Source organism: Odocoileus virginianus, chromosome 10, assembly GCF_023699985.2.
Source record: "Odocoileus virginianus isolate 20LAN1187 ecotype Illinois chromosome 10, Ovbor_1.2, whole genome shotgun sequence".
NCBI lineage: Eukaryota > Metazoa > Chordata > Mammalia > Artiodactyla > Cervidae > Odocoileus > Odocoileus virginianus.
Window position 1 is genome coordinate 53,896,878 of NC_069683.1, and position 9,131 is coordinate 53,906,008.

The 9,131-nt window shown below is 41.9% G+C and overlaps 1 non-coding gene across 1 annotated transcript; it reads left to right on the forward strand.

Moving 5' to 3' along the window:
• The first annotated feature begins 5,709 nt into the window (after positions 1 to 5,709).
• Positions 5,710 to 5,782, forward strand: TRNAG-CCC (transfer RNA glycine (anticodon CCC)). Its single transcript has one exon. It is a non-coding gene; the product is annotated as a tRNA-Gly (tRNA).
• Positions 5,783 to 9,131: the final 3,349 nt, after the last annotated feature.

The window sequence follows — 9,131 nt, forward strand, 5'->3', positions numbered from 1 at the left end:
AATAAGGACATCCCTTTCTTCCTGATTTATCACTAATTTTTGATTTAACAAGTTAACTCCGTTCAAAGTAGAACAAAACATTTTTAAGGGGTGTCTTACAGCCATTGGTCTCCCAGAGTTCAGAAAAAATCTATAAAATATCTTAGAAAATGGATAATATAATAATAAATCAAGAGGAAAATCTAAGAAAAATATTTTTTCAAGTTATAGCATTTTATTTCATTTATGTAAAAGATTGAAATACAATTGACGTATAACATTCTCTTAGTTTCGGAGTACAACACAATGATTTCATATTTGTATAAGTTGCAAAATAATAACTAAAAATAGTGATTCTGAGGGAAATAGTAACACATACTGATTGGCTTTGTCTGTAAAACTTCATAGAACAATGATTATTACACAAAGTGCCATTTGCTTTTACTTTACTTTTTCATGACGATGTCACTATTTACACAGGTTCAGAACAAATCTATCCTTTTCCTTTGGGGATTTGATAAAAATTTGTAACAGAAATGTCACATTCAAAACCAAATCTCATTTAATTAGGTATGGTAGGCTCACTATTAAGAAACAAGGACTGCTCTGGAATATTTGGAAAAGATGCCACGAACCTTTCCAGAAAACTCTCCTTGTTCCTGCTCTATCATGAGTGGAATCTCAGCCTTATGGTCAATAAAGAATGTTACCTCCTGGACTTCCTTGGAGGTCCGGTGCTTGAGAATCTATCTGCCAGCACAGGGGCATGAGTTTGATCCCTGATCTGGGAGGATTCCACCAGCCTCGGGGCAGCTAAGCCTATGCGCCACAGCTGCTGAAGTCCTTGTTCTAGAGCCTGTGCTCTGCAACAAGAGAAAAGAGAAAGTGAAAGTCACTCAGTCGACCCCTGTGGACTATACAGTCCATGGAATTCTCTAGGCCAGAATACCGGAGTGGGTAGCCTTTCCCTTCTCCAGGGGCTCTTCCCAACCCAGGGATTGAACCCAGATCTCCCGTATTGTAGGCAGAGGCTTTTACCATTTGAGCCACCAGGAAAGTGTGAAGCCTCTATGCAGACGTTAATTCACCACAAGGCTTTAGTTCTTTTGAACCATACAATAAGGAAACCTTTCCACACTAATCAACATCTCTTGTGTGCTGGGTGTGCTCAGCTATGTCCGACTCTTTGCAACCCTATGAACTGTAGCCCATCGGCCTCCTCTGTCCATGGGATTCTCCAGGCAAGAATGCTGGAGTGGGTTGCTATTTCCTCCTCCAGGCAATCTTCCTGACCCAGGGATAGAATCCCTATCTCCTATGCCTCCTTGCACAGGCAGGTAGATTCTTTACCACTGGGCCACTTGGGAAACCTCACACCTCTTATGACTCCTATGTAAATTAAACTGGCCAAATAGGAAAAATCCACCAAGTTAATGACGCGTATCAGAAAATCACTGAACAAACCTGTATGCTCAAATTTATGCTTCAGGGGCAGGAACTCGCCAAGCCAGCAGGAGTAATACTTGTCCTGCTGGTCTCTTGACTTAGCGCATCATGTACCACAGTCAAAAACTCACCCCCAAATAAATCAAAAAAGAAACCCCAAATACTGGGCATTCTTAAACTAAAAAAAAAGGCAGAATATCCTAATACTAGCCTCTAAATGCAGACCTAAGTAAGCCCTTCTTGTAAGCTGCTCAGAGCCTAATGCAAACAACTTTATTCCTGATTTTTGCAATATTGATATCCACAGATCAACGACAACCCTTGCAATATGATACAAACTGATAGTAATCTTGGCAACTTCTCATTTTTAATCTAGATATCTGCTATGTTCTTTGTTTGTAGAACACATTTGTTATGAAGGATCATCTCCCTTGCTAAAAAGTGAAAGCAAAAAGTCTTTCTTTAAGGGTTCTATGTGTTGAGTTCTCCTTTCACAGTTGGTAACTGTTGAAGCTGGGCAAATGAATTCTCCCTGATTTGGTATGTGCTCCTGAAGTGTTAGTCACTAAATCGTGTCTGATTCTGTGCAACCCCTTGGACTGTAGTCCGCCAGGCTCCTCTGTTCATGGGATTTCCCAGGTAAGAATACTGGAGTAGGTTGCCATTTCCTTCTCCAGGGGATCTTCCCAACCCAGGGATCAAACCTGGGTCTCCTGCATTGCAGGCAGATTCTTTATCACCTGAGCCACCAGGGAAGCCTTGTATATGCTCTTAGATTTTCATAATAAAAGTTAAAACTGGGCAGAAGGGCTATACACCATATTAAAGAGAGATTGTCGATTCTTTCATGCAGAGACACAGGGCTGAGTCTAATTTTAGCTAGTTTCCAAACTTGAAGGCTACTTGGAAGCTGTTTTCAATTGTAAAGCACATGCTACTGGTAGAAATGACAGATCATCATGACGATGGCACCGGAGTTGGCATCCTGGATCCAAGGAAAGTTATCTTTGTGGTTGTGAAACTGGTGTTTTCTAGCCTCACTAGTGAGGTTAGGTTCTTTAATGTCAAACAAAAATGAAAGGAGCCAGAGTTTCCATATTATTTTCTGTGTTCAGTGTGCTTGTCAAAAATATATCCCAAAGCTATGGCAACTGAAAAATATTTGTTTTAATCAGTGTTTGGGAAACAAATGCTGGTAGTTGGCTTTAGGATTGGCTTCTTCAGCACTGATATTGGCAGATTCAATTCACAATAAAGTCCTACAGCACTTGTGTTGTTTTTTAAAATCCCATATGGACTTACTCCGTAAAACCTCTTGGCACATTTGCTCATTTTTGTTTCCTGGAGGTTTCTTTGGATTTGTTTGGCTTGGTATCATGATTATTTATTATATTTTCCCTTGAAATACAAAAGAAAGAACAAACTTATTACATTTTGTGATCTGTATGTTTAACAAGTATTTATTGAACTCCTACTGTGTACAAGACTTTATTCTTGGCACTCTGGAAAGAAATAAAAATCAATCAGATAAATATTGTGATCCCAAGGTACTTTCAGCCCAATCAGGAAGCCAAGTTATGAGCCAGGCATTCAACTAGGTGCTGGGAATGCTGAGGTGAACATATAAAGTTCCTGACTCTGTGCTATTCCACGTAATTAAGACAGTACAGAAATCAGAGAAGGCCTTGTGGAAAACGTATTCTTGATGATAGAGTCTTAAAAGACATAGAGTTAACTAGACAAAATTGAGTGGGGGTGGAAGGTGTTTTTTAGGGAGAGGAAACAGCTAATATGTATAGAGGTTGTGGGATGGAGAAGACTCGGTGTCATATCTACAGATCTAGAATCCGGACCCTCCCTGGCTTTCAGTTGTCTCAAGATAACTTTTCTGCTTGGTTGGCTCATTTCAGTAACCAAACAAGGTCCTCACAGTTCCTTTTAGTTAAAATTCCAATCCAACCCATTATCTCAGAGGAAATATTCACTATGCTGTCTTCATCACACACACACACACACAAAAGGCAGTGCCAAGTTCCCCTAGTGGCTGACAGCCTCCCAGCCCATCCAACGGAGCCACGTCCCTTCTCTGAGCCTGAGGAAGGGATGATTTGGGGTGAGTTCTGTGTCAAGTGTGGCAACCTGCTGTGCTGCCTATTCCAGCTCACTTTATTCAAGACTCTTAAAATCACTATTTTAAAAGTTAAATGAAATTAAATTATTTTGGGGTGTGTTGGGTCTTTGCTGCTGTCCGGGCTTTTCTCTAGTTGCGTCGAGTGCGGGCTACTCTCTGGCTCTAGTGCACAGGCTTCCCATTGCGACGGCTCCTTTTGCTGCAAAGCGCAGACTCTGGGGCATGCAGGCTTCAGTGGTTCCGGCTCCCGGGCCCTTCAGGACAGCCTCAATAGCTGTGGCGCGCAGGCGGAGTGCTCCGGGGCACGTGGGATCTTGCCGGATCAGGGATCAAGCCTGTGTCCCCTGCACTGGCAGGCAGATTCTTTACCACTGAGCCACCAGGGAAACCATATTCAAGACTCCTTATTCACTGTCTCTGGGGTAGGGCTTGGGGTGAAATATTGAGGACACATGTGGACAGGGGGCTCAGGGGCAGTTCTTCAGCCCTCATCCACCTAACTGATCTCAATCTTTAATAAAATTGGTTTGTAGAGATTCTAGATCCTGACAAAAGCAAACAAAACAAAACTACCACCAAGCTTCTTTGTCCCTTTCCCTTTCCCAGCTTTTAGAGAATAAAGGGGAATGACCAAAATTCGTGGCCTGAGATGAAGAGGGATGCTACAATTATTAGATTCAACTCTCCAAGTAGCAGAGGGAGGCCCTCTATACCTTTATAGCGCATGCCTGAGAGTCTCAAAACCACAGAGCTCCAAGTCCTGACCCTCCCAAGGGGTCATGTGGCCTCTGTGCGAGCTTCCTCAGAGAATGAAGACCTTACATATCTCATTGCTAGCAGCTGTCCTCCAGTGTTTCACCGAAACCCCCCTCCCTGCTGTCCCTTTCTCCATAGAATGTCTTGATTTGGGTGGGGTGTGTGTGTGTGTGTGTGTGTGTGTGTGTGTGTAGGATATGGTCAATAAATCCATGGCAGCTGGAAAATGCACTTTATAGCAGAAACAGTCTTGCTGCCTCATCCAATTATATTAGAAGGTCTCAGCGCTCCTAACAGCTAATATGCATGAGTCCTTTTTCACATGCTGTTCATTTCCTGGGGCTGCTGTATCAAAGTGCCACCGACCGGGAGGCTTAAACAACAGGAAAGCATTGTCTCCCAGTTCTGGAGGCTGGAAGCCTGAGATCAAGGTGTTGGCAGGCTTGGTTTCTGAGGGCTGGGAGGGAGGATGTGTTCCCTGCCTCTGCCCTAGCTCCTGGTGGTTACTGGCCGTCTCTGGTGGTCCTTGGCGTGTAGAAGCATCACCCCAGGTCTGCCTTCCTCTTCACATGACAGCCCCCCTCTGTGAATGTCTGTGTCCAAGTGTCCCCTTCTAATATTAGATTAGAGCCATATTAGATCAGAGTCCACCTGAGTAACTTCATTCGTGTGAACTAATTATGTCTGCAATGACTCCATCTCCAAATAGGGTCACAGTGTGAGGCAGCGGGGACTAGGACTTCAACATACGAACTTTGGTGGACACAATTCAACACACTAACATATGTCCATGATTTGCATATATTTGTGATTTTATTCTCACAACACTTTTAGGGAGGTAATGTTACCCTCACCCTTTCCCTTATTGTTTCAGAAAGTTACTTGTCAGAAACCAATAAATGTTAGCAGTAAGTAGAATTTCTATGATAGCCTAACACTGCCATCTGGTGGCGGAAACAATTAAAGCAGCTTCTAACTTCCTAGCAAAAGTTGTTCAGTTGCTAGGTCGTGTCTAACTGCGACTTGCCTTACAGGAAATGTTCACTGACTTTTTTCTGTAATTGCACAGTTCAGCCAAATAAGTATGAATTCTGCTCGATATTGATTTGCATCAAACACAATCCATATGAGAAAAATTAAGAATGGAATAGCACAAATTTTGAGTCCTTGATGGGCTCTAAATTTTGCTAATTAAAACACATAGCTCATTATAGAAAACTCTTGAGTGACTAGCCTGTGATAATACATATTCAACAGCTTTGTATTTTTGGAAAAACCTATTTTGAAAAACTGGTTTCTCCTGATGCCCTTCCTCTGGTGAGTCAGTCTAAACACTCTTTCATTCTGCTGTTCAAACTCAGAATTAAAAAATAACTTTAGTTAGCAATTATTGAACTTCCCTGGTGATCCAGTGGTTAAGACTCTGCACTCCCAATGCAGAGGGCACAGGTTCGATCCCTGGTTGGGGAACTAAGATTTCTGCATGCCTTGTGGTGAGGCAAAAAAAGAAAAAAAAAGGTAATTTCTAACCATTTACTGTTATTCAAAGGAAAAAAAGAGGCTGTAAAGAAGAATTGGCTTTGTTGTTTTTCCATCTCTGGGTGTGTTATTTCCTAGGCCTTCATTTGGTACCTCTCTCGACAGTTTGCTCTCCACTATTATGTTATTCATTTATTATTTTATACCAGTGTGGTCTTCTGCTTATCCAATGGGTTATAATCTATCACTATAATTATTTATTATTCTGATGCTTACATTATCCCACATTTGGCGATGCTGGCTGCTGTAAACTGGCTACTGTGACCTATGACACTGGCCCCTCATTCCTGGATACTTCTTTGCTTTCCTGAAAAAAAACTTTTTTCCCAAGCTAATCAAGTATTTCTCCTACTCTGGCCACGGAATCAGGCATTTTTTTTCAAGGAGCCCTTTTGTAAATCAGCTGTACTTCAATTTTAAAAAGGAACCCTGGTGTATTTTAGTGGAGAATGTTATTTACAATCCAGCTGGAGAATATACATATGTGCATATATACGGTACACTGGAAATCATGAAGTTACACAAGTATTTCGATCTAATACAAAAGCCCACTCCAGTTTTTCTCTTTTTTGTATCTGCAGCTCTCTCCTCTTGTGGTGAGAAACGGGCCCTTCTTCCTTCGTCTGCTCATTCCTTCCATTGCCTCCCTGTGTAGCCCACTGCTCACTGTCCCTGCTGCTCCACGGCACGTGGGGATGGCGTCCTACCACTCGGGCCACACCTGAGCCAGGTTTCTGCTCTGGACTGACCTCTTCCTTATCCTGCTCCGGCCTGACACTCCGATCTAAGCCACCAAGTGTCCCCACGTCCCCGGACATGGATGCTACCTTCCTGACTTACGTAATGGCTTTAGGACCGAAGTGCTCAAGAACAGGACGGGAGGGAAGAGGAGGGAGACCAGAGAGAGCTGCATGCAACTAAAAAAAAAATCACATTATAGCAAATTCTGTTTCACTCACTTGTGTTCTGATGTAGCTTCGTCTCCTACTAGAATGTAAACTCCATGAGAGGAACGTGTGTCTGTCTTACTTACCATTTTATGCCTAGCACTTAGCATATATCCTGACACAAAGTAGGTATGTGAAAACATTCTGAATAGAGGAATGAATGAATACCATGAAAAAATAAAGAACTTTATAGTTACCAGGCTGGGAAATGTACATAATTACTAACCAATTTGTCTAAGCCTTAGCCTGACATCTGGCTGCGTGCCATGTCTGGCACAGTGTGTGGCAGGCATGTAGTAGGTATTGAAGAAATTCTTTAAAAAGTAAAAACAACTTTTTTGGTTGCACTGTGTCTTCATTGCTGCGCTGAGGCTTTCTCTGGTTGCGGCAGCGAGGGTTACTCATTGCCGTGCACGGGCTTCTCATTGTGGTGGCTTCTCTTGCTGTGGAGCACAGCCTCTAGGAGCATGGGCTTCAGTAGTTTCGTCGTGTAGGCTCAATAGATGTGGCTCACAGGCTTAATTGTTCGGTGGCACGTGGGATCTTCCCGGACCAGGGATCCAACGTGTGTCTCCTGCATTGGCAGGTGGATTCTTATCCATTGTACCACCAGGGAAGTCCAGGAAATTATTTTAAAATGGACAGACCCAAGGAATTATCTGAGATATTCATTTCGTTCATTGTGTGTCACAGTGAAGAAATAGCTGGGAACTACAGCGTGAAATGATGAAACAGGTCAACTACATTTTCAAACAATACCAGGATGAGTAAGCTCAACGTTCAGTGTTTTTCAAAAGACTCTTTAAGGGACTTCTCAGATGGCACAGTGGTAAAGAATCCTCCTGCCAATTCAGGAGATGCCAGAGACTTGGGTATGATCCCTGGGTTGGGAAGATCCCTTGGTTGGGAAATGGCAACCTGTCCCAGTATTTTTGTTTGGAAAATTCCATGGAGAGAGGACCCTGGTAGGCTATAGTCTATGGGGTCACAAAGAGTCAAAACACTACTGAGCATGCAACTATGCAAGATTTAAAAAAAATTTATTTGACTGTATTGAGTATTTCAAATCCTAAAATGTGATGCTGTTAAAATGCTGCACTCAATATGCCAGCAAATTTGGAAAACTCAGCAGTGGCCACAGGACTGGAAAAGGTCAGTTTACATTCCAATCCCAAAGAAAGGCAATGCCAAAGAATGTTCAAACTACCGCACAATTGTACTCGTCTCACACGCTAGCAAAGTAATGCTCAAAATTCTCCAAACTAGGTTTCAACAGCATGTGAATCGAGAACATCCAGATGTTCAAACTGGGTTAGAAAAGGAAGAAGAACCAGAGATCAAATTGCCAACATCCACTGGATCATAGGAAAAGCAAGAGAATTCCAGAAAAACATCTACTTCTGCTCATTGACTATGCTAAAGCCTTTGAATGTGTGGATCACAACAAACTGTGGGAAATTCTTCTAGGGGTGGGAATGCCAGACCACCTTACCTGCCTTCAAGAAACCTGTATGCAGGATAAGAAGCAACAGTTACTCAATAGATGCAGAAAAAGCCTTTGACAAAATTCAACATCCATTTATGATTAAAACTCTCCAGAAAGCAGGAATAGAAGGAACATACCTCAACATAATAAAAGCTATATATGACAAACCCACAGCAAGCATCACCCTCAATGGTGAAAAACTGAAAGCATTTCCCCTGAAATCAGGAACAAGACAAGGGTGCCCACTCTCACCACTCCTATTCAACATAGTTTTGGAAGTGTTGGCCACAGCAATCAGGGCAGAAAAAGAAGTAAAAGGAATCCAGATAGGAAAAGAAGAAGTGAAACTCTCTCTGTTTGCAGATGACATGATCCTCTACATAGAAAACCCTAAAGACTCTACCAGAAAATTACTAGAGCTAATCAACGAATACAGTCAAGTTGCAGGATATAAAATTAACACATAGAAATCTCTTGCATTCCTATACACTAACAATGAGAAAACAGAGAAATTAAGGAAACAATACCATTCACCATTGCAACAAAAAGAATAAAATACTTAGGAGTATATCTACCTAAAGAAACAAAAGACCTATACATAGAAAACTATAAAACACTGATGAAAGAAATCAAAGAGGACACAAACAGATGGAGAAATATACCGTGTTCATGGATTGGAAGAATCAATATTGTCAAAATGGCTATACTACCCAAAGCAATCTATAGATTCAATGCAATCCCTATCAAACTACCAAGTGTATTTTTCACAGAACTAGAACAAATAATTTCACAATTTGTATGGAAATACAAAAAACCTCGAATAGCCAAAGTAACCTTGAGAAAGAAG